Genomic DNA, 10,714 nt, shown 5'->3' on the forward strand with positions numbered 1-10,714 from the left:
TCAGACATATGTGAATATCTGTTGGTACAAATTTAAATTATATCCCTCTTTTTATTATTGAAGCACGTTAATGAAAGTCAAGCAGGAGTATGAATGGAGTATTCAACTGAGTTCACTTCACTAGCCATGGAGTACACAGAAACATGAAAGGCAATATAGTACTGAAACAATGAAATTGAAATCAGTCAGGCTTTGTGCAATCACCAATTATAGCAGCAGCAGTGTAATCATCAGTTTCACTTGAAGAACAAAATACACAATATTCTGGACAAAGCTGAAACACCAAAAAGAGGATCTCCATAAAGTTAAGCTGCTGTGTCCCAAGTTACAACCTAAAAAAATCACAGCTGAAATGCTATGTCACTATACATCAACTCAGTACACCCACAAAACAGGAACGAACCACATCCTTTTCATGGCATGTGATTCCACAGTATTTTAAAATTCATCTTGTAAAACATTGCTCTGGAAAAAAGTACAACAGTAAAAGTGTAACGAATGGTATGTCATGTGCATCTGTTAAAAACCGCTCAGCCACCCCGGCCGGCCCATTATTGTCAATCATGTACAACAAGTATTTAAAATACACTCCTGGAAATTGAAATAAGAACACCGTGAATTCATTCTCCCAGGAAGGGGAAACTTTATTGACACATTCCTGGGGTCAGATACATCACATGATCACACTGACAGAACCACAGGAACATAGACACAGGCAACAGAGCATGCACAATGTCGGCACTAGTGTACAGTGTATATCCACCTTTCGCAGCAATGCAGGCTGCTATTCTCCCATGGAGACGATCGTAGAGATGCTGGATGTAGTCCTGTGGAACGGCTTGCCATGCCATTTCCACCTGGCACCTCAGTTGGACCAGCGTTCGTGCTGGACGTGCAGACCGCGTGAGACGATGCTTCATCCAGTCCCAAACATGCTCAATGGGGGACAGATCTGGAGATCTTGCTGGCCAGGGTAGTTGACTTACACCTTCTAGAGCACGTTGGGTGGCACGGGATACATGCGGACATGCATTGTCCTGTTAGAACAGCAAGTTCCCTTGCCGGTCTAGGAATGGTAGAACGATGGGTTCGATGACGGTTTGGATGTACCGTGCCCTATTCAGTGTCCCCTCGACGATCACCAGAGGTGTATGGCCAGTGTAGGAGATTGTTCCCCACACCATGATGCCAGGTGTTGGCCCTGTGTGCCTCGGTCATATGCAGTCCTGATTGTGGCGCTCACCTGCACGGCGCCAAACATGCATACGACCATCATTGGCACCAAGGCAGAAGTGACTCTCATCGCTGAAGACGACATGTCTCCATTCGTCCCTCCATTCACGCCTGTCACGACACCACTGGAGGCGGGCTGCACGATGTTGGGGCATTAGAGGAAGACGGCCTAATGGTGTGCGGTACCGTAGCCCAGCTTCATGGAGACGGTTGCGAATGGTCCTCGCCGATACCCCAGGAGCAACAGTGTCCCTAATTTGCTGTGAAGTGGCGGTGCGGTCCCCTACAGCACTGCATACGATCCTACGATCTTGGCGGGCATCCGTGCGTCGCTGCGCTCTGGTCCCAGGTCGATGGGCACGTGCACCTTCCGCCGATCACTGGCGACAACATCGATGTACTGTGGAGACCTCATGCCCCACGTGTTGAGCAATTCGGCGGTACATCCACCCGGCCTCCCGCATGCCCACTATACCCCCTCGCTCAAAGTCCGTCAACTGCACGTACGGTTCACGTCCACGCTGTCGCGGCATGCTACCAGTGTTAAAGACTGCGACGGAGCTCCGTATGCCACGGCAAACTGGCTGACACTGACGGCAGCAGTGCACAAATGCTGCGCAGCTAGCGCCATTCGACGGCCAACACTACGGTTACTGGTGTGTCCGCTGTGCCATGCGTGTGATCATTGCTTGTACAGCCCTCTCGCAGTGTCCGGAGCAAGTATGGTGGGTCTGACACACCGGTGTCAATGTGTTCTTTTTTCCATTTCCAGGAGTGTAAAAGGATCCTGTACTCCAGTCCTGTAACCCGGAAGGTGTACACGATCAAATTCAGAGCCACCTGTGAATGCACCCATGTGATTTACCCACTGACCTGCCTACACTGTGAAGCTTTCTATGTGGGAATGACCAGCAACAAACTGTCCATTCACATGAATGGACACAGGCAGACAGTGTTTGTTGGTAATGAGCATCACCCTGTGGCTAATCATGCCTTGGTGCACAGCCAGCACATCTTGGCACAGTGTTACACCGTCCGGGTTATCTGGATACTTCCCACTAACACCAACCTGTCAGAACTCTGGAGATGGGCACTTGCTCTTCAGTATATCCTCTCTTCTCGTTATCCGCCAGGCCTCAACATCTGCTAATTTCAAGTTGCCGCCTCTCATATCTCACCTGTCTTTCAACAACATCTTTGCCTGTGTACTTCCGCCTCGACTGACATCTATGCCGAAACTCTTTGCCTTTACAAATGTCTTCTTGTGTCTGTGTATGTGCGGATGGGTATGTGTGTGTGCGAGTGTATATCTGTCTTTCTGTCAGTCTGTCATATTTAAGGCCAACTCTTTGCCTTTAAATATGTCTGCTTGTGTCTGTATATGTATGGATGAATACGTGTGTGTGTGTGTGTGTGTGTGTGTGTGTGTGTGTGTGTGCGCGAGTATATACCTATCCTTTTTTCCCCCTAAGGTAAGTCTTTCCGCTCCTGGGATTGGAATGACTCCTTACCCTCTCCCTTAAAACCCACATCCTTTCGCCTTACCCTCTCCTTCCCTCTTTCCTGAAGAATCAACCGTTGGTTGCAAAAGCTAGAAATTTTGTGGGTGTGTTTGTGTGTTATTTTATTGTGCCTGTCTACTGGCACTTTCCCACTTGGTAAGTCTTGGAGTCTTTGTTTTTAATATATTTTTCCCATGTGGAAGTTTCTTTCTATGTGACTTACCAAACAAAAGCGCTGGCAGGTCGATAGATACACAAACATACACACAAAATTCAAGCTTTCGCAACCAATGGTTGCTTCTTCAGGAAAGAGGGAAGGAGAGTGTACTCTCTGCTGGAAATATCACTTTGCCACGAAGAAAAATGATCCTAATCCTACTCCTAATGATCCAACTCCCCAAGACACTATCCAAATTGAACCCTGCCTGGAACAGTTCCGTCCTCCATCACAGTGGGACCCACCTCCTCTTCCTCAAAATCACTCTCTCCAAACCTTCCAGGAATTTCTGACTTCCAGCCTTGCCTCTCAAGCCTTCTTAAGAAACCTTAATCCTACTCCCAACATCACCACTGCTGAAGCCCAAGCTATCCGTAATCTGAAGGCAGACCCATCCATCATCATTCTTCCTGTGGACAAGAGTTCCACGACCATGGTACTTGATGGTCGGGAGTATGTGGCTGAGGGACTGCGTCAGCTTTCAGACAACACCACATACAAAATTTGCAAGGTAATCCCATTCCTGATGTCCAGGCGGAGCTTCAAGGAATCCTCAGAACCTTAGGCTCCCTACAAAACCTTTCACCTCACTCCATCAACCTCCCGACCCCACCGACACCCCGCACCCATACCTTCTACCTTCAGCCTAAAATTCACAAACTCAATCATCCCGGCCGCCCAATTGTAGCTGGTTACCAAGCCCCCAAAGAACGTATCTCTGCCTACATAGATCAACACCTTCAACCCATTACATGCAGTCTCTCGTCCTTCATCAAAGACACCAACCACTTGGTGGTACCAGGATGGCTCCATTGTACGCCAACCTATTCATGGGTAGCTTAGAGGCAGCCTTCTTGGTTACCCAGGCCTGCCAACCCAAAGTTTGGTACAGATTTATTGATGACATCTTCATGATCTGGACTCACAGTGAAGAAGAACTCCAGAATTTCCTCTCCAACCTCAACTCCTTTGGTTCCATCAGTTTCACCTGGTCCTACTCCAAATCCCATGCCACTTTCCTTGACGTTGACCTCCATCTGTACAATGGCCTGCTTCACTCGTCCGTCCACATCAAACCCACCAACAAGCAACAGTACCTCCATTATCAGCCACCCATTCCACATCAAACGGTCCCTTTCCTACAGCCTAGGTCTTTGCGGCAAACAAATCTGCTCCACCAACAACCTGAAAACAGCTTTCGCATCCCGCATCTACCCTCCCGGCCTGGTAAAGAAGCAAATAACCAGAGCCACTTCCTCATCCCCTCAAACCCAGAACCTCCCACAGAAGAACCACAAAAGTGCCTCACTTGTGACAGGATACTTTCCAGGACTGGATCAGACTCTGAATGTGGCTCTCCAGCAGGGATACGACTTCCTCAAATCCTGCCCTGAAATGAAATCCATCCTTCCCGAAATCCTCCCCACTCTACAAAGAGTGTCTTCCCACCATCCACCTAACCTTCGTAACTTCTTAGTTCATCTCTATGAAATCCCCAAACCACCTTCCCTACCCTCTGGCTCTTACCCATGTAACCGCCCCCAGTGTAAAACCTGTCCCATGCACCCTCCCACCACCACCTACTCCAGTCCTGTAACCCGGAAGGTGTACACGATCAAAGGCAGAGCCACATGTGAAAGCACCCACGTGATTTACCAACTGACCTGCCTACACTGCAAAGCTTTCTATGTGGGAATGACCAGCAACAGACTGTCCATTCACATGAATGAACATAGGCAGACAGTGTTTGTTGGTAATGAGGATCACCCTGTGGCTAAACATGCCTTGGTTCACTGCCAGCACATCTTGGCACAGTGTTACACCGTCCGGGTTATCTGGATACTTCCCACTAACACCAACCTGTCAGAACTCTGGAGATGGGAACTTGCCCTTCAGTATATCCTTTTTCAGGTTTTACACTGGGGGCGGTTACATGGGTAAGACCCAGAGGGTAGGGAAGGTGGTTTAGGATTTCATAGAGATGAACTAAGAAGTTACGAAGGTTAGGTGGATGGTGGGAAGACACTCTTGGTGGAGTGGGGAGGATTTCGGGAAGGATGGATCTCATTTCAGGGCAGGATTTGAGGAAGTCGTATCCCTGCTGGAGAACCACATTCAGAGTCTGATCCAGTCCCGGAAAGTATCCTGTCACAAGTGGGGCACTTTTGTGGTTCTTCTGTGGGAGGTTCTGGGTTTGAGGGGATGAGGAAGTGGCTCTGGTTATTTGTTTCTTTACCAGGTCGGGAGGGTAGTTGCGTGATGCTAAAGCTGTTTTCAGGTTGTTGGTGGAGCAGATTTGTTTGCCGCAAAGACCTAGGCTGTAGGGAAGGGACCGTTTGATGTGGAATGGGTGGCTGATAATGGAAGTACCGTTGCTTGTTGGTGGGTTTGATGTGGACGGACGAGTGAAGCAGGCCATTGTACAGATGGAGGTCAACGTCAAGGAAAGTGGTATGAGATTTGGAGTAGGACCAGGTGAAACTGATGGAACCAAAGGAGTTGAGGTTGGAGAGGAAATTCTGGAGTTCTTCTTCACTGTGAGTCCAGATCATGAAGATGTCATCAATAAATCTGTACCAAACTTTGGGTTGGCAGGCCTGGGTAACCAAGAAGGCTGCCTCTAAGCTACCCATGAATAGGTTGGCGTACAATGGCGCCATCCTGGTACCACCAAGTGGTTGGTGTCTTTGATGAAGGACGAGAGACTGCATGTAATGGGTTGAAGGTGTTGATCTACGTAGGCAGAGATACGTTCTTTGGGGGCTTGGTAACCAGCTACAATTGGGCGGCCGGGATGATTGAGTTTGTGAATTTTAGGCTGAAGGTAGAAGGTATGGGTGCGGGGTGTCGGTGGGGTCGGGAGGTTGATGGAGTGAGGTGAAAGGTTTTGTAGGAAGCCTAAGGTTCTGAGGATTCCTTGAAGCTCTGCCTGGACATCAGGAATGGGATTACCTTGGCAAATTTTGTATGTGGTGTTGTCTGAAAGCTGACGCAGTCCCTCAGCCACATACTCCCGACCATCAAGTACCATGGTCGTGGAACTCTTGTCCACAGGAAGAATGATGATGGATGGGTCTGCCTTCAGATCACGGATAGCTTGGGCTTCAGCAGTGGTGATGTTGGGAGTAGGATTAAGGTTTCTTAAGAAGGCTTGAGAGGCAAGGCTGGAAGTCAGAAATTCCTGGAAGGTTTGGAGAGAGTGATTTTGAGGAAGAGGAGGTGGGTCCCGCTGTGATGGAGGACGGAACTGTTCCAGGCAGGGTTCAATTTGGATAGTGTCTTGGGGAGTTGGATCATTAGGAGTAGGATTAGGATCATTTTTCTTCATGGCAAAGTGATATTTCCAGCAGAGAGTACACTCTCCTTCCCTCTTTCCTGAAGAAGCAACCATTGGTTGCGAAAGCTTGAATTTTGTGTGTATGTTTGTGTATCTATCGACCTGCCAGCGCTTTTGTTTGGTAAGTCACATAGAAAGAAACTTCCACATGGGAAAAATATATTTAAAACAAAGACTCCAAGACTTACCAAGTGGGAAAGCGCCAGTAGACAGGCACAATAAAATAACACACAAACACACCCACAAAATTTCTAGCTTTTGCAACCAACGGTTGATTCTTCAGGAAAGAGGGAAGGAGAGGGTAAGACGAAAGGATGTGGGTTTTAAGGGAGAGGGTAAGGAGTCATTCCAATCCCAGGAGCGGAAAGACTTACCTTAGGGGGAAAAAAGGATAGGTATATACTCGCGCACACACACACACACACACACACACACACACACGTATTCATCCATACATATACAGGCACAAGCAGACATATTTAAAGGCAAAGAGTTGGCTTTAAATATGTCTGCTTGTGTCTGTATATGTATGGATGGATATGTGTGTGTGTGTGTGTGTGTGTGTGTGTGTGTGTGTGTGTGTGTGTGTGTGTGTGCGCGAGTATATACCTATCCTTTTTTCCCCCTAAGGTAAGTCTTTCCGCTCCCAGGATTGGAATGACTCCTTACCCTCTCCCTTAAAACCCACATCCTTTCGTTTTTCCCTCTCCTTCCCTCTTTCCTGAAGAAGCAACCGTTGGTTGCGAAAGCTAGAAATTTTGTGTGTGTGTTTGTGTGTTATTTTATTGTGCCTGTCTACTGGCACTTTCCCGCTTGGTAAGTCTTGGAGTCTTTGTTTTTAATATATATTTTATTTGCATTTGTTCATGGGTTACAGTGCTACTATGGTTTCAGTGGATAAGAATGATACATCATTATTATGCATACTGACACATTATTATTAACCAAAATACATTTTCCCGTTGTAGAAGCAGTGATCAATTAGGTACACCTTCACTGCAGCTTTGAACCCTGATATGTTGTTTACCGATTGTATGTTACTTGGTAGTTTCCTGAATATCTTTTTGCCTTGTGTTGTGTGTACATCTTCATTTTTGAGGAAGAGCATGGGATTTTCAGTCACATAGTGCTGTATGAATACTATGGTTTCATGTATATGAAGGCATGGAAGTGGGAGGATTTGCAGTTTTCTGAAGAGTGGCTTGCAAGATTTTTTGTGCTTGACACCTTCTACGATTCTGTTTTGGTTTCTAAATAGCTTGATGATGTTAGCTAAGCTCCCTGGAAAATGAGTACATACTTCAGCATTGATTGGATACTTGCATAGCACACACTTTTTAGGCAGTCTTTACTACAGCAGCTGTCCAGGATCCTCATCACATAAAAGGATGTGTTCAACTCTTTGCTGAAATTGTCAGTATGAGTTCCCCACCTGACATTATTCTGGATCTGCAGCCCGAGAAACTTTGTCAGGTCAGCTCTATTTACAGCCTTGTTTGACAAATGGATATTTATAGTTTGTGGAACCTCTTCCTTGACATTATGGAAGTTAATTGCTACAGTTTTTCCATCATTTATGATTAACTTATTGTATGTGAACCACTCTGCTATGCTAGCCATTGTCTTTATTATGTTTTCGTGTAGTAGTTTTTCTGATTGTGCAATAATGAGAAAGCTGTTGTCATCAGCAAACTGGTACAAATTTTGACATTGTATGTTTTTGTAGGTCACTTACATATGGGAGGAACAGTACTGATCCTTGGGGGACATCAGATTTCATGTCTTGGTAATCTGAGTAATGGTTTGTGATTTTGTTTCAGTCAGTGTGTTGTATTTCCACTGTTTGTTTCCATCTGCAAACGTATGACCTGACCCAATCAAATGCTTTTGACAAGTCGAAGCATACACCAGTGATATAATTGCCACTGTCCACTTTCTGGTAAATCACACTTAGTAATTCATAGATAGCAATGTTGGTTGGTTGAACGGTTCTTCCTAAACCCATATTTTGCTGTGGATAGGATTTGATATTTTTCCTTAAAGGCTGTAAGTCTTTTGTGGAAGACTTTTTCAAGATTTTTTTAGAAGCCAGACAATAGGGCACTTGGTCTGTAATTGCCAACTTTTTCTGTTTTCTTTTTTTGTATATTAGTTTGAGTTTTGCAATCTTTAGACAAGTGAACTATTGCATAAATATGTCAGTGGTTTTACAATGTGTTCACTACATTTTTTTATTATTTCATAAGATATACCATCAACTCCTGAGATCGGTTTCGTTTTTAAGTTTTTTATGATGGTCAGGGTTTCTTCTTCATTCGTTGGGTACAGATAGAATGAGGTAGCAGAGCTGTTGGTCTTAGGTGGTGATGCTGTCATATTTTGGTTACTTGGAGTAATCTTAGTGTTGCTCACTTATGTTTGTAAAATAGATGTTCCAAAGGTATTTCCTACTTTCCTTGTTTCTGTTATTTTCTCTCCATCTTGACATAGCATGATATTGGCATTCCTGGTAGCAATGTTACCTGTCAGCTGTTTCACAACTTTCCATATGGCTTTGGTCTTGTTTCCCACAGACTGAACGTAGAGATCATTTGCCTTCATTTTTGCTTCCTTCACAACTTTTTAGGGTATTGTTTTGTATTTTCTGTAATATGCATGAAATTCATCACCTACCTGCTGTGTCATTATAATATCATATAATTTTTTTTTCTTTTTCTTGCTTGAGATCTTTATTCCAGTTGTTACCCAAGGTTTGTTTCTATTATTAGATCTCAGTCTATGTTTCTTTATTGGGATAGCAGTTTCACAGTACTTGCTAAATAATTCCATAAATCTGTTGAACTTTTGACATGTACTTCTATGCTCATATACTGCATTCCATGTTTCCTTAGCTAACATTTGTCTGAAGGTGTCTACATTCTGTTCGCTTAGGATTCGTTCTTCTTTGACTAGTTCTGTTGGCACTGTGGGTTTAAGTATTGGTATTGTATGGAAAGCTATATATTGTCCATTATGGTAACAGTAATTTGCTGAAGTGTTATACATTTAAATAAAAATAACATCAGCTGCATAAACATACAACACAAAGATAGGGCATATACATTAACAGACATATATTGACAGACATGCAGGACAGCATAGTCTAACTTCCTGTATCACCATCAGACTATTTGCCAACTGGAAATCATGTTCCAAAGTTGCTGATCAGTTGATGATGCTGGGTATCCCAGTGCTTTTGTCATGTTAATAAGCATCTGATCACTGAATGATTTCCTCAAGAGTGAATCTCCTATTGTTGCACAGAAGCTTTATAGTGGAACTTGAACTATTCATTATTTTGAACATTGCTGTAGTTCAGCTACTGCACATGCAAAAGCTTCAGTGGATTGGAAATAACAGCAAAACAGTAACAAAATACAGGTTTATTAAACCTTGACCATGGTTTCGACAGTTTTAGAACTTTCTTCTTCACGAGGTATGCCACATGGAATCAAATTATCTACATCCAATGTGGGAGTCATTGACTGTATCTAGTACACGTGATTAAGAGGATGACATGCATATGTGCTAGACAGAGTCAACGACTCCCAGACTGGATATAGATAACCTGATTCCATGTGTCTTCTGAAGAAGACAGTTTTAAAACTATTGAAACCATGGTGAAAGTTTAATAAACCAGAATTTTGCAACTGGTTTGCTGCTATTTCCATTACACTGAACTACTTAACTAATTAATTTGTGTGGCCATAATGTGTCTTGACATGTTGAAGTCAATGCCAACATTTTTGTTGTTGAAAGAGTTGCTATAAAGTGCTTCTTGTTTTTCCAGAAACTGCTGCTCCATGTAATATGAACAGCCATTCACAATATCCAAGCATTTCCTTGTCCACTTCTTTTGAAAACTGCAGTATTATGTCTTTGGTACAAGGGTTTCCAGAATTCAAGTTTTCCTATCTCTTTATAAATTTTTTTTTATGAAAGTTACATGATATTTGAGCTATTTTTAGATGCAGTCACCATCAGAACTGAGACAACTGTCATATTGTGGGATCAGCTTTTGTATTCCTGTATCGTAGAAGTCTGCAATCCAGAAATGCAACTAATGTGTGGCATTAGCCTACAATTCACCATTGTGAAATTGATAACCAGAGAGCAAGAATTTCTTGAGACACAAGATGGAAATCACTGGGAGCAATATCAGAACTGCACAGTGGATGGTCAAATGAATCCCAGCGAAATTCACTCAGAGTAGATGTGCACTAAGCCACATATACGTGAGCATTATCATCACTGCACTTAGCATTCCACACTTCTTTATTTGAATGGCCCATCAGTATTTCCACAGTCTACCACAATAATGGTCAATTATCTTGGATGGAGAGTCATTGTTAGATGTAGAAGTAACTTCAAGTGTGCACCAGGGAA

The sequence above is a fragment of the Schistocerca gregaria genome, chromosome 2 (genome assembly GCF_023897955.1).
Source record: "Schistocerca gregaria isolate iqSchGreg1 chromosome 2, iqSchGreg1.2, whole genome shotgun sequence".
Lineage (NCBI taxonomy): Eukaryota > Metazoa > Arthropoda > Insecta > Orthoptera > Acrididae > Schistocerca > Schistocerca gregaria.